This window comes from Arachis hypogaea, chromosome 4, assembly GCF_003086295.3.
Source record: "Arachis hypogaea cultivar Tifrunner chromosome 4, arahy.Tifrunner.gnm2.J5K5, whole genome shotgun sequence".
In the NCBI taxonomy this organism is placed as follows: Eukaryota; Viridiplantae; Streptophyta; class Magnoliopsida; order Fabales; family Fabaceae; genus Arachis; species Arachis hypogaea.
In genome coordinates, this window is record NC_092039.1 from 73484557 (window position 1) to 73511066 (window position 26510).

The following is a 26510-nucleotide window of genomic DNA, read 5'->3' on the forward strand; positions in this document are numbered from 1 at the left end:
TGAATTCTGAGTTCCTATGGATGCCAATCATTCAAAATTTCAAAGGATAAAGTGAGATGCCAAAACTGTTTGGGAGTAAAAAGCTACTAGTCCCGCTCATCTAATTAGAATCTGAGCTTCACTTAAAACTCTGAGATATTATTGCTTCTTGATTTCTTTTTATCCTATTTTATTTATCTAGTTTCTTGAGGACAAGCAACAGTTTAAGTTTGGTGTTGTGATGAGCGGATATTTTATACGCTTTTTGGGGGTAATTTCATGTAGATTTTAGTATGTTTTAGTTAGTTTTTAGTAGATTTTTACTAGTTTTTAGGCAAAAATTATATTTCAGGACTTTACTATGAGTTTGTGTATTTTTTTGTGATTTCAGGTATTTTTTGGCTGAAATTGAGGGAGCTGAGCAAAAATCTGATTCAGGTTGAAAAAGGACTATTGATGTTGTTGGATTCTGACCTCTCTTCACTCGGAATGGATTTTTTGGAGCTGCAGGAGTCCAATCGGCGCGCTCTCAATTGGGTTGGAAAGTAGACATCGATAGCTTTCCTCCAATATATAATAGTCCATACTTTGTGCGAAAATAGATTATGTAAACTGGCGTTCAACGCCAGTTCCATGTTGCAGTCTGGCGTTCAGCGCCAGAAACAGGTTATAAGTTGGAGTTCAACGCCAGAAACAGGTTATAACCTGGCATTCAACTCCAGAAATAGCCCAAACACGTGAGAAGCTTAAGTCTCAGCCCCAGCACACACCAAGTGGGCCCCAGAAGTGGATTTCTGCACTACCCATCTTAGTTTACTCATTTTCTGTAAACCTAGGTTACTAGTTTAGTATTTAAACAACTTTTAGAGACTTATTTTGTATCTCATGACATTTTTAGATCTGAATTTTATACTCTTTGATGGCATGAGTCTCTAAACTCCATTGTTGGGGGTGAGGAGCTCTACAGCGTCTCGATGAATTAATGCAATTATTTCTGTTTTCCATTCAAACATGCTTGTTCCTATCTTAGATGTTCATTTGCGCTTCACTATGAAGAAGGTGATGATCCGTGACACTCATCACCTTCCTCAATCCACGAATGTGTGCCTGACAACCACCTCCATTCTACATCAGATTGAATGAGTATCTCTTAGATTTCTTAATCAGAATCTTCGTGGTATAAGCTAGAATTGATGGCGGCATTCATGAGAATCCGGAAAGTCTAAACCTTGTCTGTGGTATTCCGAGTAGGATACAAGGATTGAATGGCTGTGACGAGCTTCAAACTCGTGATTGTTGGGCGTAGTGACTGAAGAACTGAAGACTGATGGTTTAGAAGTTATAGTAAACTCTCGTTGTAAGTATAGTTACTAAACCAAGCAATTAACCTTTCTTACAAATGTTTTGGTTGTCACAAGTAACAAACCCCTAAATAAATTGATAACCAAAGTATTTAAATCCCGGGTCATCTTCTCAAGGAATTGCAGGGAGGTATGACTTATTATTGGCTATGAAAAAGGTAAAATTTTGGGGGTTTTGAGAATGAGGAACAAGTATGATAAATGATAAGCGAAATAAATAAATAACTATAAAATAAACTCTTGGCAAGATATGAAAATTCGGAAGTCCTATCCTAGTTACTCCTATAAGAATGGAAGTTAATCCCACTTAGTTAACCTTTGCGTAAGCAAGGAAAAGTCAAGTGAACTAATTGGTTGGATTTCCCAAGTTCTAGCCAAATCCTAAGTAAAGATTAGAGTTAGTGGAATTCCAGTTAATTAGCCGACATAACAATCAATCATGAATAGTTGGTAACTCAAGACCTTCCAGTTAATCAATTAAAGACAATAATATAAAAAGGTAAATATGAATCTTAGATCTGAAATGCCTCAAATAACATACATTAAAAGCAATAAAATCTAACATGGACAATATTCATAAGCTAATTGGGCAACATAAATCAAATACAAATAAAAGCATTAAAGTATCTCAAAGTAGAAGAGAAGTCAAAATAAAGGAATATTGAACCTGATATGAAAATGAGATAAATCCCTAATTTCTAAAAATCTTAATCCTAAATTAAATTCTAATCCTAATCCTAAGAGAGAGGAGAGAGCCTCTCTCACTAAAAACTACATCTAAAACTTAAAATTGTGAATTATGAAAAGCATGTTGAGTCTTTGCATGTTCCCTGACTTTAATCTGTGTTTCTGGGCCGAAAACTGGGTTAAAATCTGGCCCAGAATCTCTTCCAGTGACTTTTGTAATTCTACAAATCGCGCATGTCACGCGGACGCGTCATTCACGCGAACGAGTCATTCGGCATTTTTCTTTTCCATGCGGGCGCGTTGTCCACGCCTCCGCGTCGCTTCTGCTTTTCCAATCCGCGCGTCCACATCACTTATACGGCCGCGTCACTGCGAATTCCGTTCTTCTGCGCGGTCGCGTCGCTGATGCGTACGCGTCACTTCCCGCTGGTCATCTCCTCAATTTCTTGTGTTCCTTCCATTTTTGCAAGCTTCCTTCCCAATCTCTCACTCATTCATGCCCTATAAAGCCTGAAACACTTAACACACAGATCAAGGCATCGAATGGTAATAAGAGAGGATTAAGATTAGCTAAATTAAGACCAAAGAAGCATGTTTTCAATCATGTAATAATTTTAGGAAGGAAACATAAATGCATGCTAATTATATGAATAAGTGGGTAAAGACCATGATAAACCACACAATTAAACACATTGTAAACCATAAAATAGTGGTTTATCAACCTCCCCACACTTAAACATTACCATGTCCTCATGCTAAACTCAAGGAGACCAAATAAATGAGTAGGGAAAGGCAAGACTTATGCAATGCAACCTATGAATGTGAATGCAACTACATGCAAAGATGATTCTACCTACTTGGTGAAAAAGTAAATAAATATTTCAAGAACAAATATGAACTAGATTTCACTAATTCAAATCACAAAATACAATATGAATAACTTGCAAGAAGAAAATAGCTCATGAAAGCAGGGAACATAGAATTGAGCGCTGAACCCTTACTGGTAGTGTATATCACTCTAACTCTCAAGTGTCTAGGGTCAATTCTCTCAATTCTCTACTAATATTACTTTCTATAGTTTGCTCTTCATCTAACAATCAACAAACATTTAATGCACCAATACACAAATCAAGAGGTCTTTTAAGGGTTGTAATGGAGTTAGGGTCAAGGTAGGATTGTATTTGGCCAAGTGGACTAAAATCTGAATCCTTAATTAACATAAACTTTCCACCTAACTTAAGACAATTCATTTAATTAAAATACAAAATCTAACTTCCCATTAACTGTGTTTACTATATATTTATGCATTCCAAGTTTTGAGTACAGCTCATATGCATTGATTTCACTATTTATTTTGGGGCATTTTGTCCCTTTTTTATTTTTCTGCTCCTTTTCTTTTCTTTGTCTCTCTTTTTTTTCTTTTCTTTTTGTTTTTCTCAATGCATACGATTGAGGTATTGAATGCATAAATATGTTCTCAACATTTGTCACATTTTCACTCAAAGTCTAACATACTCAATTCCCAAACCAAATGTTACCAGACCCACTTTTCCCCATACTTAATTCATGAGCATTCTCACTAGTCTAAGCTAATCAATGATTCAAATGAAGGATATTATTGTTTTCCGCTTAGAGTTAGTGATGAGCTAAAGTAAAGAACAAGGGGTAAAATAGGCTCAACATAGGTTTGCAAAGGATAATAAAAGGTAAGGCCATATGGGTATGTAGGCTCAGTGAAACAAAGCCTCAATCATATAAGTGCATGCATACATCAAATAATGGAAATATAGAATTAAGCAAGACAAAGATCACAATTTTAGAGAGAAGAGCACACACCAAAAATAAAATATTGGTTGATAGAATGCAACCAATCAAATAGGCTCAAAATCTCACTGGTTTTGTGTGTTCGAGCTCTAAAATATGTTCCAGAACAATATTTCTTCATGCGAGTTTTTCAAAAAGTTTTTAATTTAAATTAGTGAAATACTATAAAAAGTTTTCTTGAAAAAGAAAATATTACTTCAAACAAGTGGTAAAATATGCACAAAATCAAGAAAATATGCAATCAAATATGCAAATGCAACAGTGAAAAATAAAAATTGGTGTTGAAAAGGGACTAACTTACCCGTGGAGATCGGTATCGACCTCCCCACACTTAAAGATTGCACTGTCCTCGGTGCATGCAAAGATGTGCCGGTAGCGGGGGTTGTGGTTCCTCAACCGGTGCTCGTTGTAGAGTCTTTCTCTTTACTTTTTCTGTTGGCCAGCCTGAAAAAGGGAGAAGAGAAAGGGACATGAAGTCAAAGGGATAGATCAAAGAGGAGGGTGGTACGAGTGATAATTATGCCAAGTAAGGAAAATAGTGAATGAAAGACATGGTCGTGATTCCATGTGATAAGTTCATCAATGAAAATATAGCAAGGCATGGGGAGTATTGGATGCAAGATGTTTATTAGCATGCCGGCAAGGGCATGAGTAGCATAGATCAAGTATCAAAAGCCTTAATGTATTATTAGTCGTGAGAAACTAACAACAACGTTTGTATTAACAATTATATTTAATTAATAAAATAGTAAAGGGAATTTGTGAAAAGCAAGCATTGGATAGTAGAATAGAATAATGTAGAAAAGTGCATGATGCCATACGGGCTTTTTCACAAACACATAGCATGCATAGTAAATAAGATAGGGAAAATATTAATTAGAACATGCAAGCACCCTTATAATAATATATAATTGTTTAAACAAATCCTAAATAATCCATAAGCAAAATATGGGAAATAATGACCCAAATAAATTTCCAACACCAATTAAAAGAAAAAAGAAAGAAAAAGAAAGGAAGGAAGAAAGAAATAAGAAGGGAAAGAAAAGATTTAGATTTGGGGAAGAAAAAAGAAGATATCTTGGCTGATCTGGATAAGCTGTGCGGCGCAGGCGACGCAAACGCGTGAGTGACGTGTTCGCACGGTTGGTGCTATTGTCAAGTGACACGGCCGCGTGAGGCACGCGGTCGCGCGAGTGAATTCGTGCTATTAGCGCGAGGGCAGCCGCGCGCTCGCGCAACTTTCTATTTGAAACTCATTTTGCCAACATTTTGGGTGACGCGGCTGCATGGGTGACTCGATTGCGTGATAGGCCATATAATGGGGATTGACGCGGACGCATGGGGCACGCGTTCGCGTGGCAGGGCTTGTGCTGCTAGCATGAGTCCAGCCTAATTCTAGCGCAACTTTCGGCCATACACCTTTTTTACGTCGACTTTGAGGCACGCATTCGCGTGGGTGACGCGGACGCATGGGAGACATTTTTCCCACATGGCGCGGACGCGTCAGCGACGCGGTCGCGTGGATCAATTTGTGCCGAAGGCACACCTCCAGCCACGCTTTCGTGTGACTCTCTGTTCAATTTGATATCTTCCCAATGCACTTGTGACGCGGACGCGTCGCGTGCGTGGTATTATTATTATTATTATTATTATTTTTAAGCAGTATGCAGAATGCAAAATGCAATGAATGTCATGCAAAAATTGCAGGTTCAATAAAAATTCAAAAACAAACTAAAATTAAAACTAAAAAGAGAACGATCATACCATGGTGGGTTGTCTCCCACCCAGCACTTAGTTAAAGTCCTTAAGTTGGACATTTGGCGAGCTCCTTGTCATGGTGGCTTCTGCTTGAACTCATCCTGAAATCTCCACCAGTGCTTGGAGTGCCAACATCCTATGGGGTCCCAAACAAGGCACATAAAACCTTTGAGCAGTTTCAAACAGGTTTCCAGGGTCCCGGGGTGTTGAATGTTAGAATATATTCCAGGATCCCAAACTCTACTTTTACACCCATCTTTGTCTTGATCTGCATTTTTCCAGCCGGGTGGTGAGTAGTCCGAATTCTCACTGCAGTGACCAATCAGCTTCAGAGATCCTTTCAATTGAGCTTGACACCAATCCTTGCACCTCAAATTGAAGTGTGAAACCTTATTGAATCTTGCATACCAACTCTGAGTGTGAGTTAATTCCCTTTTACTCTTAAAGTCGCAAAGAGCTCTAAGCTGGCCATTTGTTTCAAGTAGACCATATTCAAGTGGAAAAGTAAAGATAAAAGCTAAGGATTTTACCCACTTGAGGTTTGTATTGGGTGGTAGTGGCCTTGGGATAGGTGTTTTCAGTGGTTTTGCAAGCTCTACTCCCTTGTGGTCTTCAGTGAATTCCTCCACTTCCTTGCAAACCTTTTCCATTCCAGCCATGTCCTGGTCGAAGTCTTCCATATCTTCCTCATCACTTGAGTCATAATTAGGAGGTTGAGAAAAGTCGACCTCTGCATCATCTTCGTATTTACTTGGGGATGATTCTTCTGTCTCAAAGAATTCACTTGCGGGTGCAAGTTTATCACTAGGAGGACTTGACTGGTGACTATCATCATCAAGGAAACATGCGTCTTGAGTTACTCGGTCCAGTTCTTCATAAGATATCTGCATTGGAGGCTACGCAACATCCTCTTGAGCATTAATTGTAACATCCTTGACGGAATTCTCCACAACTCTGGATTCAGGTGGCGGTTCGGCATCTCCTAAATCTTCAACCAACTCTTCTTCTTCTACCATGATAGCTTCCTCTAATTGTTCCAGTACGAAGTTATGCTCTATGCTGTCCACTGGAGCTTCTATTGTCTTCTTTGTGTTGCGTTCTTCATTGGATTCTCCGCATAAAGCCATGGGAGTCTGTTGAGGGGCTGAACGTCTGGAAGATAATTGATTTCTTGCTTGATCCAGGTATTTAAGTATGAAATCGTATTCATCCTTGATGATTTCCTATTCAACTATTTCTTCACCTTCAAGTACAAAATCCTTCTTGTTGTCTTCTTTCACTAGTTCTTCCACCACGTTGTCAACTTCAAGGGTCTCTACTACCTTCACATTTAGTGCCTCCTCTAGCTCCTTATGAAGTATGGATTCGCGAAGATGATCCTTTCTCTCTTGTTCCATGTCAATAGTATCAATGGGATCATGTTGCTCTTGGATTGATGGATGTTGGCGCTCTTCCATGGATGGTGGTGATGGGATGGGTGGATCATTATGTGGTTGAGATGGAAGTGCAGTGGAGCTTGAGGGTTGAATATTGGGTGTAGAAGGTTGGTTCATGCGGGATATTAGTGCTTGAAGAGTAGAGGTGAGACTAGTGCTAGTGGAAAATTTGCTTTCCATGGAGGTTTGGGGTGGATAGGAGGGTTCATTTGTTGGGAGAAAAGGTTCATAACACGGAAGTGGTTCCTCTTAATAAGGATATGGAGATGGTGTATATTGAGGTGGTGGTTCTGGGTACGGTTCATATGGTGGTTGGTGTGGTGAATAAGGATTGGGGTCATACGAACATGACTGGTGGAAAGGGGCTTGTGAGTGTGGTGGTTTAAAGTTATGTTGTGAGGATGGTCTCTAAGCATACGGTGGGGCTTGTTGGTAGCTACTAGGCGGTCCACCATATCTATCAGCTTGGTATGCATTGTAGGATGGTCTTTGTCTGTGATATCTAGGAGGGTGTTGTTGCCTAAAGGGTTGATCAGATCCTCTTAGCTCTGTCCATCTTTGATTGCTTTGACCTTGATGCATATTCCTGTTATAGCTTCCATTCCTTGCAACAAAATTAGAACTAAACTCAAAGCAAGAGGGGTGAGAATTCATAGTAGTTATTAGAAATAAGGGTGAAACGAAGGAACAAATAAACGAGTAAAAGAAAAAAAATATTTACAATAACCAATAATAAGGCACACGTTTGTAATTCCCCGGCAATGGCACCATTTTGAAGAACTGAAGATTGATGGTTTAGAAGTTATAGTAAACTCTCGTTGTAAGTATAGTTACTAAACCAAGCAATCAACCTTTCTTACAAACGTTTTGGTTGTCACAAGTAACAAATAATGTGTGGAAAACGATCCAACACAAAACTCACCGGCAAGTGTACCGGGTCGCATCAAGTAATAATAACTCACATGAGTGAGGTCGATCCCACAGGGATTGAAGGATTGAGCAATTTTAGTTTAGTGGTTGATTTAGTCAAGCGAATCAAGTTTTGGTTGAGTGGGTTGTATTTAACAGAATATAAATTGCTTGGAATGTAAAGGGAGAAGGGGAAATTGCAGTAAATTAAAGAACAGGAAAGTAAACTTGCTGAATCTTAAAGAACAAGAAAGTAAATGACTGAAACTTAAAGTGCAAGAAATGTAAATAGCAGTAACTTAAATGGCAAGAAATATAAATTGCTTGAATATAAAAGGGATTTGAGGACTGGGATTTGCAGAATCTAAACAAAGATAAATTGAATCACCACAATTAATAGAGCAGAAATTGAATTGGAGCAATGAGAATTCAAACAGAAATTAAAAGTAAATTGCAGCAGGGTTCACAGAAGAACCAAAAAGAAAAATGGGGTCTCAGGTCTCAAGAGACTAGAAAGCAAAGTCTAGATCTCTATTTGCCTTCCCAGATCCAAGTTCACAAAGCAATTGACAAGGAATTGAAGAAGAAGCAGTAAAGAGAATGTGAATGGATTCAATTATGCAGAAAAGAAACTAAAGAGTTCTTGAGTGGAGATTGAGACAGAATTTCCTCAATTCTTAACACCCAAGAATCAAAACAAGAAAATTAAAAAGACCCAAGCAAGAACGAGGAAGAAGAGAGATCAATTCTCCTCCCTAATTCTCTGAAATCTCAGTGAAGACACCAAGAGAAGTTCCCAAGTGCAAAAATAGAATTCAAAGCTCAAAGAAAGTGCAAAATTCAAAAGATAAGCAAAAGGTCCTAATTACATCAAACTAGCTCCTATTTATACACTTTCTATTCTTGGATTTTGGGATTTGGATGGGCTTTTGATTTGGTGAAGAAATGAATTAAAATGGATTTTGAATTCAATTTTTCGGCCCAAAAAATAATAGCTCCCAGGAGGCTGCCCTGCCCTTGTGGAGGGTAGGGCAGGATTTGGTGCGTGTTGGTGCTTGCTTGGTGCGGGCTGGTGCGGTCTTGGTGCACAGAACGCTGCCCTGCCCTCGCGGAGGGCAGGGCAGGAAAAATTGGTGCGCCAGAGATGTGCCACGGTGCGTGCTGATGCTGCCAGAGTCATGCCATGGTGCGCCAGAATGGTGCCTTGGTGCACAGGATGCTGCCCTGCCCTCGCGGAGGGCAGGGCAGAAAAAGTTGGTGCTGCCAGGATCGTGCTGTGGTGCGCGTTGGTGCTGCCAGGATCGTTCCTTGGTGCGCCAGACTCACTTCTTGGTGCGCCAGAGTTGTGCACCAACAAAATGCTGCCCTGCCCTCGCGGAGGGCAGGGCAGTGTTTCCAAAATGAAGTCCCGTGTTTGAATCCGGGCAGAAACACACGCTAAATCATTTTCCTTGGTTTCTTGGCACGGTAATGGACCTTAGTTCCTTGCTTCCTCATGGTCCCATGTTCAACTCTTGTGGCAAGCATTTGGAGACATTTTCCTTTGATTTTCTTCCTTGGTGAGCCCGATACTGCCCTTGTGGAGGGCAGGGCAACATTTTCTTCTTCTTGATTCCAAGGCACAAATTTGTGCTCTGCCCTTGTAGTGGGCAGGGCAGAGTTGCCTTCTTTGCTTAGTTCCCTTATGTTGCCCTCCTAGAGGGCAGTGTGCCCTTGTGGAGGGCAATGCTTGCCTCCCCCATTGTATGTGGCACACTTTTCCTTCCTTTAACCACGCTTCCTTCTCCTTGGGTCACGCTTTCTTAGGCCACGCTTTTCTCTTTTATTCTTTTCTTCACCTGAAATAAACCAAAACAACCACTCCAAGTATCACTAAATTCATAAGGCTTATAAATCAATTAAAATTCAATTAAAATTAGCTTAAACCTCATGGATTAACATTAATTTCATGGTGGTTGCTTGATTTAAAGAAGTTGTGCATTTTCACTCCAAATCACTTACTTAAGAAGCAAGAAAGTGCATAAAGACTAACAAAACAAATGAAATTAGCTTGAAAAATGGGTATATGATGACTTGTCATCACAACACCAAACTTAAATCTTGCTTGTCCCCAAGCAAGCATCAAAACTAAGAGTAAATGACATGAATAAGAAAAGAACACATATCCTTATTAGGCATATAGCAGAACTTGATTTATGGAGTCTTTATGCAGACGATGACAACTCACTTATTGTTGCTGCTACATAATACACATCTTTCCTCAAAGGCTTGCTAACCTTGCTGTTATAAGACTCACTTTTTAATTAATCCCTTGCTAACTTTTCTTGGCTTACAATGCTTAACAAGCTTATTATTCTTTTGGAGGTTTGGTGTCAAATGTTGCAGTAGTAGCCTTTGGCTTTATTTTCTTTTCTTTTGCTCAACATCTTTCCACCACAGACACATGGCTCACTAATTCTTCCTAGGATCATTGATGCCTAGCATCTCTTTGGATAACTAAATGTTCTGTATCTAAGTTGCTCTTTATTGTGGATTTTCAATTGGCCATCCCAAATCAGTTGATCTAAGTGACCGGGTTTTAAAATACCCCTTAGAATTTACTCATCCAAGCATATCTTAGTACAAGAACACCACAGGCATATGTCCTAGGGTCCAAGCTATTGGTGTCCAACCTTTATTCTTTGTTTTTTTTGCCATTTTGGCTTTTTCTTTCTGTTTTCGTTACCAAGGGCTGTTTCATTATTGATAAGAGTCTTTGTAACTGCAAGCTAACTCACATTTGAATGAGAATGATATTATGCAACAATTATTTCATGAGTTATGCATTTAATCAAACACATATACCACCATTAACTTCCATTCTTACTTATGCAACATTGGATATTTCGCTTTTCAATTCAAACAAATCTCTTTTATTTAAGCATATGGGAAACAAAACAAATTTCAAGCTAAGTGATGGATAACAAGCATTATGCAGATTTAGCATTTTTAACAAACAATTTCACTTGCAACTAGATAAACACTTTAGCAAGACATACAATGGTTTCCAGATTCAAAACATTTCACAGCATCAAGGATCAAGTTTAGATACAACCTTTGAAGTTGCAGCCCTTTGATTCTTCCTTCTGTTGTGTTCTCTTTGAGTTAAGATGCATAATGTCTTCAATTGTTGACTCATGTCCTACATAATTCTCAAAGTTGCTTGCTTCTCAAGCCCTTAATTACTTGGTTAATATGCATAGTGTGGCTCCTGGATTTACTTTGGTGTGGGAACACCAAACTTAATTGTTTGCCACTGCCTCTTATGCAACCATTTTAACCATATGTGAAACCTTGTGTCCTTGCTAAAGGTTAATGAAATTTAAAACTAGAAAGCAATTAAACAGTTGAATAATGTGTTTGGTTGCTTGGAGCTAGCATCATGCAAGAGGTGAGAATGATATTTTTGGTGGAACACCAAACTTAGAATCTTTCATTCTCCCTTAAACTGTTTTGGTGTGCAACACCAAACTTAGCTCCTTGCAATCCAGACCAATTATTCAACATTTTTATTGAAAAAGCTTATGAAAGAAAACTACCTCAGGTTGGGTTGCCTCCCAACAAGCGCTCTTTTATTGTCACTAGCTTGACATTGAACTCCCTTTAGGGTGGTTGATGTTGGTGATGTCTCAACTTGTCACCTCTCACTGTCAGCTTCCTCTGTGTGCCTTGATGCTCAATTTCCATATGCTCAAGAGACAGTACTTGGTTAACAGTGTAATAATCTTCTGCTCCCAGCTGTTGATATACGAGTTGCACCTTATCACCTTTAGAAAATCCTTCAGTTGGGATTTTCTTGTTCTTCCACCCTTTGTGAGCCTTTTTCTTGCTCTTCATCTTTTTCTTTCTTGTTGATCTTTCTTTCTTGACAGTGACTTGAGTTGTGATACCTTTCTTCTTGTTTATCACCCCTGCTTCCTTTTGAATTCCTTTTTCTTCTTGCAACTGCTTGTTTTTCTGTTCTACTGCCTTGTCGGTTGCTTGCTTTGGAAGGAGATCACCACTTGTTTTGCTTGTTTCTTCATTCCTTTGTAATTCTGGAAAGACTTTCAAGATGATGCTCTCCTCATGCATCCTGAGGGTTAACTCTCCCTGCTCTATATCCACAATGGCTCTAGCAGTGGCCAAAAATGGTCGACCAAGTATTATGGAGTCATTTCCATTTTCTGAAGAATCCAGGACCACAAAATCCGCAGGATAAATGAACTTGTCAACCTTAACTAAAAGGTTCTCAATCAGCCCTTTTGGATATACCACTGATTGGTCCACCAACTCTAAGGACATCTGTATTGGTTTCACTTCCTCTATGCCAAGCTTTTTCACTAAAGAAGATGGGATTAGATTTATGCTTGCTCCTAAATCACACATCCCCTTGTTGATGAATAGATTTCCAATAGTGCATGGTAGGAAGAAACCTCCAGGATCTTCAAGCTTGGGAGGGAGTCCCTTTTTAATGAGGGCACTGCATTCTTCACTAAGCATTACAGTTTCCTTTTCATTCCAACTTCTTTTCTTGTTGATGAGCTCTTTCAAGAACTTGGCATACAGAGGCATTTGCTCCAAAGCCTCGGCCAAAGGTATGTTGATTTCCAGCTTCTTGAAAGTCTCAAGAAATTTGTGAAAATGCTGATCCTTTGTCTCTTTGTGTAATCTCTGTGGATAAGGCAGTGGTGGTGTTAAGTTCTTCTCCACTTGATGTTGTCTTGGAATTGGTTCTTCCATGATTTGCTTTCCTTTCTTCAAATTCTGTGGTTTGTTGTCTTCCTCTGTGAGTTTTTCTGGGACATTCTTGCTTACCATGTCCTTGTTGGTGGCTTCATCATTCTTCGTTGGCTCATTGTCATTGTTCTTGGTTGCTCCTTGGTTACCATCCAATAACACTTTTCCACTTCTTAGTTGCACGACCTTGCATTCTTCCTTTGGGTTGGGAATGGTGTCACTAGGCAGTGAGCTTGATGGTTTTTCAACAGAAATTTGTTTTGAGATTTGCCCAATTTGCCTTTCTAAGTTCTTCATGGAAGCTTCTTGGTTCTTTGTTGTCAATTCTTGGTTCTTCATTATTTTCTCCATGAGCAGCTCTAGATTGGTGATCCTCTGGGATTCATGTGAAATTGGTTGATTTTGGGTTGTTGATGGATGATGATAAGTGGTTTGATTTGTTGGGTGGTTATTGGGTGGATAATGGTTAGAGTTGGGGTAGTTATTTTGTGGTTTTCTGTATGTATTTTGGTTAGTGTTTGGCTGGGGGTTATGGTTTGTGCTTTTCCAATTATTCTGACTTGTGTTTCTTTGCCATGGTTGTTGGTTTTGATTATGGTTGTCTCCCCATCTGAGGTTGGGATGGTTCTTCCAAGATGGATTATAGGTATCACCATAGACTTCATTAGTTCCAGGATTTTGGTTGTGCATGTATTGGACTTTCTCTTACTGTTGCTCCTCTTGAGTTTCTTCACTTTGCACCCAAGTAGTTGGTGGTTGGCTGGTGGCACTCACTGATGCAACTTGCAAGCCATCAATTCTTTTGGCCATTTGTTCAAACTGTTGTTGAATCTGCTGCTGCATTATCTTGTTCTGAGCTAGAATTGAATCCACTCCTTCCAACTCCATTACTCCTCTTCTTTGTGATGGTTTGCGTTGTCTTTGATGAGCAAAGAAATATTGGTTATTGGCCACCATGTCAATGAGGTTTTGAGCTTCCTCTGTAGTTTTCATGAGTTGCAAAGAGCCTCCAGCTGAATGATCAAGTGCTTCTTGAGCTTTAAGAGTGAGCCCCTCATAGAAGTTCTGCAACTTATCCCACTCAGTGAACATCTCTGGTGGACATTTCCTCAATAGTGCCTTATATCTTTCCCATGCTTCATATAAGTTTTCAGCCTCCATTTGAGTGAATGTCTGCACCTCAGTCTTCAATCTTAGGATTCTTTGAGGGGGATAAAATTTGGCAAGGAACTTGCTTACCAAGTCATCCCAAGTGTTGATGCTTTCTTTTGGAAAGGTCTCTAGCCATTGGGTGGCTTTATCTCTGAGAGAAAATGGAAAGAGCAACAACTTGTAGCTATCAGGAGGTACACCATTGGTTTTCACAGTATCACAGATTCTCAAGAAGGTAGACAAATGTTGATTTGGATCTTCCAAAGGTCCTCCTCCAAAAGAACAGTTGTTTTGAACCAAAGTGATGAGTTGTGGCTTTAGTTCAAAATTGTTTGCATTGACATTAGGAGGAAGAATGCTACTTCCACAATGTCTAGCATTTGCAAATGTGTATGAAGCCAAGACTCTTCGTTGTTGTTGGTTATTGTTGGCTCCTTCTCCTGGTTGATTGAGATCTCCTTCCATTTCTTGGAATTCCTCCTCAGATTCTTCCTCTCTAATAACGTTCTTCCCTCTTTCAGCTCTTCTTATTCTTCGAAGAGTTCTTTGGTCAATTTCAGAGAGGACAGGGGAAGATCTTCCTATACCTGACATACAAACACACAACAATAAACACACAGATCCAGAAAACCAATGAAACTTCAATCTATAGTTAGAATAAAGTTTTAGTTAGTTTAAGCAAAAATTCAAACAGTTAGTGTGTTAGTCAAAATTAAAATAATAGAAAAGAAAAAGTGCTTAATCTAGACCTCTACTTCACTTAATCATTGTCAATCTATTTCAATCCCCGGCAACGGCACCAAAAACTTGATGTGTGGAAAACGATCCAACACAAAACTCACCGGCAAGTGTACCGGGTCGCATCAAGTAATAATAACTCACATGAGTGAGGTCGATCCCACAGGGATTGAAGGATTGAGCAATTTTAGTTTAGTGGTTGATTTAGTCAAGCGAATCAAGTTTTGGTTGAGTGGGTTGTATTTAACAGAATATAAATTGCTTGGAATGTAAAGGGAGAAGGGGAAATTGCAGTAAATTAAAGAACAGGAAAGTAAACTTGCTGAATCTTAAAGAACAAGAAAGTAAATGACTGAAACTTAAAGTGCAAGAAATGTAAATAGCAGTAACTTAAATGGCAAGAAATATAAATTGCTTGAATATAAAAGGGATTTGAGGACTGGGATTTGCAGAATCTAAACAAAGATAAATTGAATCACCACAATTAATAGAGCAGAAATTGAATTGGAGCAATGAGAATTCAAACAGAAATTAAAAGTAAATTGCAGCAGGGTTCACAGAAGAACCAAAAAGAAAAATGGGGTCTCAGGTCTCAAGAGACTAGAAAGCAAAGTCTAGATCTCTATTTGCCTTCCCAGATCCAAGTTCACAAAGCAATTGACAAGGAATTGAAGAAGAAGCAGTAAAGAGAATGTGAATGGATTCAATTATGCAGAAAAGAAACTAAAGAGTTCTTGAGTGGAGATTGAGACAGAATTTCCTCAATTCTTAACACCCAAGAATCAAAACAAGGAAATTAAAAAGACCCAAGCAAGAACGAGGAAGAAGAGAGATCAATTCTCCTCCCTAATTCTTTGAAATCTCAGTGAAGACACCAAGAGAAGTTCCCAAGTGCAAAAATAGAATTCAAAGCTCAAAGAAAGTGCAAAATTAAAAAGCTAAGCAAAAGGTCCTAATTACATCAAACTAGCTCCTATTTATACACTTTCTATTCTTGGATTTTGGGATTTGGATGGGCTTTTGATTTGGTGAAGAAATGAATTAAAATGGATTTTGAATTCAATTTTTCGGCCCAAAAAATAATAGCTCCCAGGAGGCTGCCCTGCCCTTGTGGAGGGCAGGGCAGGATTTGGTGCGTGTTGGTGCTTGCTTGGTGCGGGCTGGTGCGGTCTTGGTGCACAGAACGCTGCCCTGCCCTCGCGGAGGGCAGGGCAGGAAAAATTGGTGCGCCAGAGATGTGCCACGGTGCGTGCTGATGCTGCCAGAGTCATGCCATGGTGCGCCAGAATGGTGCCTTGGTGCACAGGATGCTGCCCTGCCCTCGCGGAGGGTAGGGCAGAAAAAGTTGGTGCTGCCAGGATCGTGCTGTGGTGCGCGTTGGTGCTGCCAGGATCGTTCCTTGGTGCGCCAGACTCACTTCTTGGTGCGCCAGAGTTGTGCACCAACAAAATGCTGCCCTGCCCTCGCGGAGGGCAGGGCAGTGTTTCCAAAATGAAGTCCCGTGTTTGAATCCGGGCAGAAACACACGCTAAATCATTTTCCTTGGTTTCTTGGCACGGTAATGGACCTTAGTTCCTTGCTTCCTCATGGTCCCGTGTTCAACTCTTGTGGCAAGCATTTGGAGACATTTTCCTTTGATTTTCTTCCTTGGTGAGCCCGATACTGCCCTTGTGGAGGGCAGGGCAACATTTTCTTCTTCTTGATTCCAAGGCACAAATTTGTGCTCTGCCCTTGTAGTGGGCAGGGCAGAGTTTCCTTCTTTGCTTAGTTCCCTTATGTTGCCCTCCTAGAGGGCAGTGTGCCCTTGTGGAGGGCAATGCTTGCCTCCCCCATTGTATGTGGCACACTTTTCCTTCCTTTAACCACGCTTCCTTCTCCTTGGGTCACGCTTTCTTAGGCCACGCTTTTCTCTTTTATTCTTTTCTTCACCTGAAATAAACCAAAACAACCACTCCAAGTATCACTAAATTCATAAGGCTTATAAATCAATTAAAATTCAATTAAAATTAGCTTAAACCTCATGGATTAACATTAATTTCATGGTGGTTGCTTGATTTAAAGAAGTTGTGCATTTTCACTCCAAATCACTTACTTAAGAAGCAAGAAAGTGCATAAAGACTAACAAAACAAATGAAATTAGCTTGAAAAATGGGTATATGATGACTTGTCATCACAACACCAAACTTAAATCTTGCTTGTCCCCAAGCAAGCATCAAAACTAAGAGTAAATGACATGAATAAGAAAAGAACACATATCCTTATTAGGCATATAGCAGAACTTGATTTATGGAGTCTTTATGCAGACAATGACAACTCACTTATTGTTGCTGCTACATAATACACATCTTTCCTCAAAGGCTTGCTAACCTTGCTGTTATAAGACTCACTTTTTAATTAATCCCTTGCTAACTTTTCTTGGCTTACAATGCTTAACAAGCTTATTATTCTTTTGGAGGTTTGGTGTCAAATGTTGCAGTAGTAGCCTTTGGCTTTATTTTCTTTTCTTTTGCTCAACATTCTTTCCACCACAGACACATGCTCAAATTTTAGGGGTTTTGAGAATGAGGAACAAGTATGATAAATGATAAGCGAAATAAATAAATAACTATAAAATAAACTCTTGGCAAGATATGAAAATTCGGAAGTCCTAACCTAGTTACTCCTATAAGAATGGAAGTTAATCCCACTTAGTTAACCTTTGCGTAAGCAAGGGAAAGTCAAGTGAACTAATTGGTTGGATTTCCCAAGTTCTAGCCAAATCCTAAGGAAAGATTAGAGTTAGTGAAATTCCAGTTAATTAGCCAACATAACAATCAATCATGAATAGTTGGTAACTCAAGAGCTTCCAGTTAATCAATTAAAGCCAATAATATAAAAAGCTAAATATAAATCTAAGATCTGAAATGCCTCAAATAACATACATTCGAAGCAATAAAATCTAACATGGACAATATTCATAAGCCAATTGGGCAATATAAATCAAATACAAATAAAAGCATTAAAAGTATCTCAAAGTAGAAGAGAAGTAAAAATAAAGGTATATTGAACCTGATATGAAGATGAGATAAATCCCTAATTTCTAAAAATCCTAATCCTAAATTAAATTCTAATCCTAATCCTAAGAGAGAGGAGAGAGCCTCTCTCACTAAAAACTACATCTAAAACTTAAAATTGTGAATTATGAAAAGCATCTTGAGTCTCTGCATGTTCCCTGACTTTAATCTGTGTTTCTGGGCCGAAAACTGGGTTGAAATCCGGCCCAGAATCTCTGCCAGCGACTTTTGTAATTCTGCAGATCACGCACGTGACGCGGACGCGTCATTCGGCGTTTTTCTTTTCCATGCGGGCGCGTCGTCCATGCCTCTGCGTCGCTTCTGCTTTTCCAATCCGCGCGTCCGCATCACTCATGCGGCCGCGTCACTGCGAATTCCTTTCTTCTGCGCGGTCGTGTCGCTGATGCGTACGCGTCACTTCCTGCTGGTCATCTCCTCAATTTCTTGTGTTCCTTCCATTTTTGCAAGCTTCCTTCCCAATCTCTCACTCATTCATGCCCTATAAATCCTGAAACACTTAACACACAGATCAAGGCATCGAATGGTAATAAGAGAGGATTAAGATTAGTTAAATTAAGACCAAAGAAGCATGTTTTCAATCATGTAATAATTTTAGGAAGGAAATATAAATGCATGCTAATTATATGAATAAGTGGGTAAAGACCATGATAAACCACACAATTAAACACATTGTAAACCATAAAATAGTGGTTTATCAGTGACAAACGCAAAAGGATCAATGGATCTTATTCTGACATGATCGAGAACCAACAGACGATTAGCTGTGCTGTGACAGAGCATTTGGACCATTTTCACTAAGAGGATGGGAAGTAGCCATTGACAACGGTGACACCCTACACACAGCTTGCCATGGAAGAAACTTTGCACTTTTGAAAGTGAGGAAGCATTATGTTACAGAAATTCAGAAGACAAAGCATCTCCAAAACTCCAACATATTCTCCATTATTGAGTAACAATTATTTATTTTATGCCCTTTCACTTTTTACAATTGAACTTGAAAAACACTATTGTTGGCATCCTGACTAAGAATAATAAGATAACCATAGCTTGCTTCAAACCAACAATCTCCGTGGGATTCGACCCTTACTCACGTAAGGTATTACTTGGACGACCCAATGCACTTGCTGGTTAGTTGTGTGGATTGCAAAAGTATGATTGCAATTTCGTGCACCATCATCCATAAACACCTCGATGAACCTCTCAATCATGTCCGAAAATATGGAGAGCATGCACCTTTGGAATGTTGCAGGTGCATTGCACTGTCCAAAGGGCATCCTCCTGTAAGCAAAAACACCACATGGACTAGTAAATGAAGTTTTCTCCTGGTCTTTTGGGTCTACAACTATTTGGTTGTAACCCGAATAACCGTCAAGAAAGCAGTAGTATTCGTGTCTAGCCAGCCTCTCGAGCATTTGGTCCATGAATGGTAGGGGGAAGTGGTCCTTCCTGGTGGCTTCATTGAACTTCCTGTAGTCAATGCACATGCGCCAACCGATCACTATTCTTGTTAGTATCAGCTCATTCTTCTCATTTGGTACAACAGTGATTCCTCCTTTCTTTGGAACTACTTGTACTAGGCTCACCCAAGGGCTGTCTGAGATGGGGTAGATCACCCCAGCTTGCCACAACTTCAACACTTCCTTCTGGACTTCCTCATTCATGGTTGGATTCAACCTTCTTTGTTGTTGCCTTGAAGGCTTGGCACCCTCCTCAAGTAGGATCTTGTGCATACACATTGAAGGGTTGATCCCTTTTAAGTCTGTGAGTGTCCAGCCTATAGCATCCTTATGTTGTTTTAGCACTTGGATGAGCTCCTCTTCTTGCTCCTTGCTCAAGCTTGAATTGATGATCACTGGGTAGGTGCTGTTGTCACCTAGATATGCATATTTCAAGCTTGGAGGTAGGGTTTTTAGCTCTAGTTTCGGTGCTTCTTCTTCATTGTTGTCTTTGTGGTTTGTCATGATTGAACTTGCCATGGTTCCTTGTGGTAGTTCTTCACGTGGTGCTTGTTGCTCCAATTCCATACTTCCTTCATATTGCTCTTCTTCCAAAACTCCTTGGACTATTTGTTCTATGGTGTCCACCATCATGCATTCTCCTATTGCTTCCTTGGGATAACTCATTGCCTTGAAGGCATAGAAGACTATCTTTTCCTCATGTAATCTAAAGACTAGTTCTCCTTTTTGCACATCAATGATGGCTCCAGCAGTAGCTAAGAATGGCCTTCCTAGGATAATTGAAGTGTTTGCCTTTTCTTCCATATCCAGCACAACAAAGTCAGCTGGGAAGATAAATTCTCCCACCTTCACCAATAAATCTTCCACCACTCCATGTGGAAACATGAATGTTCTGTCAGCTACTTGGAGTGCCATTCTTGTTGGTTTAGCTTCCTCAATTCTCATCCTTCTCATCATGTTCAAGGACATGAGATTGATGCTAGCTTCTAAGTTACACAAGGCCTTTTCAATAGTGACATTCCCTATGATGCAGGGGATTCAGAAACTTCCTGGGTCCTTCATTTTTTGGGGGAGTTTCTTTTGTATGATGGCACTACATTCCTCAGTTAGAACTACGGTCTCCTTTTCACCCCAGTTTCTTTTTCTTGTCATGAGCTCCTTCAAGAACTTTGCATAGAGGGGCATTTGCAAATGGTATGGTATGTTGATTTGGAGCTTTTTGAAGATTTCCAAAAATCTAGAGAACTGGCTGTCCTTCCCATCCTTCCTTAGCCTTTGTGGGTATGGTGCCCTTGGTACATAAGGCTTCAAGATTGGCTTTGGTGAAGACGGGCTAGGGGCCTTTTCTTTCTTCCTATTTTCAGGCTTTTCTACAGCTTCTTCTTCGTTGTTTTCCTGGTTTTGGGTGACTTCTTCTATCACTTTTCCACTTCTAAGTGTGATGGCCTTACATTCCCCTCTTGGGTTGGCCATGGTGTCACTTGGAAATGTGTGTGTAGGCATTAGGATTTGCTTGGATAAAAACCCCACTTGTGCTTCCAGCTTTGAGATTGCTGCACCTTGGTTCTTCAAATTCGACCTGTATTCTTCTTGGTTGGCATTGACAAACCCCACTTTGAGGGTTTATCTTGTGCTTGATTTTAGGGGATTTTATAACCTTTTACCCTCATTTATCCATTGAAATAGCATGGTTTTGTGATTGTCTCCTTATTTGTTCTTAGATGTGAAAACATGCTTTTTAGGTCTTAAAATAGATAAATATAATTTACCGTGATTCCATTAGATGCCTTGATATGTTTGTTAAGTGATTTCAGAATTAGGAGGCAAAGATTGGATCAAGGGAATGAAGAAAAGCATGTAAAGTTGGAGAACTCATGAAGAAATGAAAGAACCGGAAAGTTGTCAAGCCGACCTCTTCGCACTTAATTGACCATAACTTGAGCTACAGAGGTCCAAATGATGCGGTTCCAGTTGGGTTAGAAAGCTAACATCCGGGGCTTCGAAATGATATAAATTTTGCCATATGTTGCTTCGCGTTCAGGGGCGCGCACGCGCCGTTGTTGCCACCTAGTCCACTTGAAGCAAAACGTGGCCAGCGATTTTAGAAGCCTTGTGGACCCAATCCAACTCATTTTCTGATGCTATTTAACCCAAGGAGTGAAGAGGGAAACACAAGTTAGTTACCATTAGCATAGTTTAGTAGTTAGAAGTAGTTTCTAGAGAGAGAAGCTCTCACTTCTCTCTAGAATTAGGATTAGGATTAGGATTAGTTCTTAGATCTAGGTTTTAATCTTTGCTTTCTTATACTTCTACATCTCAATTCCTTGTTGTTACATTCATTCTTCTTCCATTCTTTTATTGTAATTTCCTTTATGTTGTTCTTATACTTTGTTGTAGATCTACTATTGTTCCTTCCATTTTCTTTCAATTCAATAAGAGGTAATTCATAATAATTGTTCTTCTTTGCTTTTCTATTGTTGATCTCTTGCTTTTGTAGTTAGATCTCTCTTTAATTCTTGCATTTAATAATGTTTACTTCTATTGCACTCTATGTGTTTGTTGAAATGTCTCTTTTAGTTTTAGTGTAGATTTTGTTCCTCTTGGCCTAGGTAGAGTAATTAGTGACACTTGAGTTATCTAATTCCTTTGTTGATTGATAATTGGAGAGATTGCTAATTGGTTTGGAGTGCACTAAAGCTAGTCTTTCCTTGGGAGTTGACTAGGACTTGTGGCTCAAGTCAATTCATCCACTTGACTTTCCTTTATTAACAAGGGTTAACTAAGTGGTAGCAATGAATAATTCTCATCACAATTGAGAAGGATAACTAGGATAGAACTTCTAGTTCTCATACCTTACCAAGAGCCTTTTATAGTTGTTAGTTTATTTTCATTGCCATTTACTTTCATGTCTCTTATCCAAAACCCCAAAACACATCACAACCAATAACAAGACACTTCATTACAATTCCTAGGGAGAACGACCCGAGGTTTCAATACTTCGGTTATTAATTTTAGGGGTTTTTTTTAGTGACAAACAACTTTTTTGTATGAAAGGATTAGTGATTGGTTTAGAAACTATACTTGCAACGAGAATTCATTTGTGAAATTCTAAACCACCAAAAATCCAATCGTCAGGCATCTATCTTCTTTTTAGCTTGTGCTTGCCTTTCCAAGAGGGTGGAAATGGCTCCTGTGAGCTGTGATGATAGTTGTGCTATTGCGGGCTCTACTCTCTCAAAGTTACCCTTGATTTCACACAGTTGTGAGGTTGGGGTTAGTGTGTCTTGATGGTGGTGTGTTTGCTGGTTGGAAGGATATGATGTGTGAGGTGGATTGTGGTAAGGTCTGTTGTTATTTGAGTGATGGTTGGAGTTGTGATTCTGGTATTGATTGGCTTGGTATGGTTTGTTGTGCTCTTGGTTGTGATTTTGTTGGTTCAGCCGCCCAAAATTTGGGTGGTTCTTCCATCTTAGGTTATATGTCTTAGAGTTAGGGTCATATGGTGGTCGAGGGGGGTTATGCACATAGTTTGCTTGCTCACATTCAACTTCTGGTTCATTTTCTTCTTGGGGTGGTGCTTGAGCGTGGACAACTGCAACTTGATTATTTTTCATTTTCTTGGTTAAGGCTGCCAATTGTGTTGTAATTGCCTTGTTTTGTGCCAACAGGGAATCCATAGAATTGAGTTCCAGCACCCCCTTCTTTTGGCCTCTTTATGAAGCATAGAAGTAGTCATTCTCAGCTACAGTTTCAATGACATCTATGGCTTCCTCAATGGTCTTCTTCTTGTTGAGTGAACCCCTTGAAGAGTGGTCCATAGCCTTCTTCGATTCATAGGTTAATCCGTCATAGAAAATGTGGAACTACACCCACTCATTAAACATATCCGGTGGGCATTTCCTTGTTAGATCTTTAAACCTCTCCCAGGCCTCATAGAGTGTTTCACCATCTAGCTGTCTGAAGGTTTGTACCTCAGCTCTTAGCCTGTTGATCCTCTGTAGAGGGTAAAATCTCGCTAGAAACTTGCTCACAACATCCTCCCATGTGGTTAGGCTCTCCTTGGGGAATGATTCTAACCACTTTGTTGCCTTATCTCTGAGTGAGAAAGGGAACATAAGTAGTTTGTAGGTGTCAGGGTGTACACCATTGGACTTTACAGTATCGCATATCCTCAAGAATGTGTTGAGATATTGATTTGGATCTTCTTGAGCACCTCCTCCATATGAGCAGTTATTCTGGACTAGTGTGATGAGTTGAGGTTTCAACTCAAAGTTGTTGGCATGGATTGTTGGCTTGAGGATGCTGTTGCCAAAATTTCCTAGATTTGGGTTGATATAGGAGCCTAAGAATCTCCTCTCTTGCCCATCTTGATTTTCAGCTCCTCCTCCAACATCTTTGTGCACTTCATCTTCCATGGTGGTTGTTAGATCTTCTTCTACTGGTTCTTCTCCAACTATACCCTTGTCTCTAGCCTCCCTCCTTAATCTAAGGAAGGTTCTCTCAGGTTCACTATCAAAAGAGGATGAAGTCTCTCCTCTTCTACCTGTCATACAGCCAACACACAGCAAGAAAAGAGCAAGTGAAGAAATCTCCTTAGTTAAAATTAGTGATTAGCTTGAGTGATGTAATTAATCAAACAGTTAAAAGAGTGAAAGTATAAACAATGAATAGCTAAAGAAATCTCAGAAAGATAAGAAAGAAAAACAGAGATTATAAAGGAATTTAAAGGTTACACTAGGAAATGAATAAAGAAAAATAAAAAAATGCTAAATCTAGCTCTCCAACTAGTTTAATCATTGTCAAATTCAAACCAATCCCCGGCAACGGCGTCATAAAACATTATGGGCTGAATTCACTACCCTTCCCCAATAATATTGATGAATCTGCTCTTGGCAAGCGCACCAAAATTATCGTCAAATATTAACCCACAGTGGAGTGGGATTGTATCCACAGAGATTGGTAGATTTGAGCAATTTTAATCAATCGGTGAATTAGTCAAGCTCAACAGAATAAGTTATGTGTGCAGAATTATAAATGGCAGAAACATAAATGACAAAGGAAATGAAAGAAAGCAATAAAATGCAGAAATGGAAATAACAAGAATGTAAAGGGGAATGGGATTTTGCATAATGTAAGTAAAGCTATAAAAGAATGGGAGAGATAAGAATGGGAGAATTCATTGAGATCAGGAGATATTGTCTCTTTGGATTAATTCCAGCTCATATCCTCTTCAATCATGCAACTCATTGACCTCTTAGCAATCATGATTGATTGAGCCCCAATCCCTTGGTGACTCAATCTCTCAGATCTTGATCAATAGTCAATTCCTTGGTCTAATTGCTCATGAAGAGAGATATGCTTGGTCCCTGATTATACCACACATCATCATAGGTCCAGGTAGAGGGAGGATTGTATGTCACCATATCCAAACACCAAAACCCAGATTCTACTCAAGTGTGAGAAGGGATTTCTAGCATGGTTTCATGTTTCCTTTTCCAAGGTTCCCATGAAACCCATTTTTCATTCAATCTCTTTTCCAAGTTAATTGAACACTAAGCATTAAAATTGAAATTCCTTCTAACAAATCAAAGAGAAGATGAAGAGAAGAAGAAATTCACTATCATTAATCCATCAAGTACAATAGAGCTCCTTTTCTCAATGAGAGGGAATTTAGCTACTCATAGCTCAAAGAGAAAGTACAAAAGATGAAAGAGATGAAGTGTGAAAACTAAAGGTGAAATCCCCCAAAAACTAAACTCTGTGACTTGCTAACCCCATTTCCAATATATCCAAGGGTATTTATACTACTCCTAGATCTAGAAAATAAAAGAAAATTAAAAAGTGAAAAGAAAATTACATTTTGGAGGAAAAAGAAACTCAACAAATGTGATCTTCCAGCTGGCGTGTTTCTGGCGTGTCACGCTCCTTCTGTTTCTGATTTGGCGTGCCACGCCTCTTTATTCATGTGGCACGCCGTCCTCTATTTCACCCTTCGCGTGCCACGCCTTCGAGCCTAAGTGGCACGCCCAGGACATTTTAAAAGGTAAGGTAGCCTGGCATGCCACGCCTTCGAACCAAAGTGGCACACCCAAGGCATTTTAAAAGGGAAAAGCAGCCTGGCGTGCCACGCCCAAAGTGGCATGCTCATGGTCACTTCCCTTATCTCTATGCTTCTGGAGATTTGTACCAGCGTGGCACACCCAAGGTCTGGCGTTCCACGCCCTTCTTAAATATTCATCCCCTTGCCGGCGTGCCACGCCTCGTCATCCAAGTGGCACGCTTGAGTTCATTGGCTCCTCTTCTTCCTCTCTGGAAAATACTACCAGCGTGCCACGCCATGATACTGGCATGTCACGCCCTTCATTCGCTTCATCTTCTTGCTGGCGTGCCACGCCTGATCTCCCAAGTGGCACGCCTGAGTTCACTGGCCCTTTAATTCCTCTTCTAGAAAAGACTACTAGCGTGCCACGCCATGAGACTGGCATGTCACGCCCTTCATTTGCCATGGTCCCAGAGGTTGGCGTGCCACGCCTGGATGTTCAAGTGGCACGCCAAAGTGAGATAATTAAGTTGGCGTGCCACGCCTTCGATATCACGTGGCACGCCCAGCTTTATTTGGCCTCGTTAGGTGCTGGTGTGCCACGCTTTGTCGCTCAAGTGGCACGCCTTAGTGGGACTTCTTGAGCTGGCGTGCCACGCCTTCGATACCAAGTGGCACGCCCAGCTTTTGCATTGTCTCCTTGTTCACTGGCGTGCCACACCTCGTTGCTCAAGTGGCACGCCCATTCAATTGTGGGTCTTATAGGCTTGGCATGCCACGCCTTGGTTCTCAAGTGGCACGCCCAAGTGAACTCTGGGGTTGGCGTGCCACGCCTTCGACACAAAGTGGCACGCTATAGTGATGGCTCTTCTAGTAACGAGTTCACGTGCCACGCCCTGCTCTTGGTGTGCCACGCCCCTTTGATGGTTTTCAATTTTGCTCTCTGGAATGTTGTACCAGCGTGCCACGTCCAGCTTCTGGCGTGCCACACCAATACATTTTTGTGGCGTTTGTTCCAAGTGGCACACCTGCTTCACACGCCCCACTTGTTTTGTTGTTTTCTTTCCCATTTTTGATGTCTTCTCCACCTGAAATCCAGCACAAACTCATTTCAAAGCAATATACTACGATATTCATCAATTAAGGTATGAATTGCAATGATCAAATGAGATTATGCCTCTTCTATGGTCCTTTTTATGATAGAAAAAGGGTAGTTGATGTAAGTCATCAGATCTTCTGATGGAAGTCCATGAAACTTGCAGTTCTGCTGCATTAGAGAAATTAATTGAGGCTTAAGCTCAAAGTTGTTTGCTCCAATGGTAGGAATTGAGATGCTT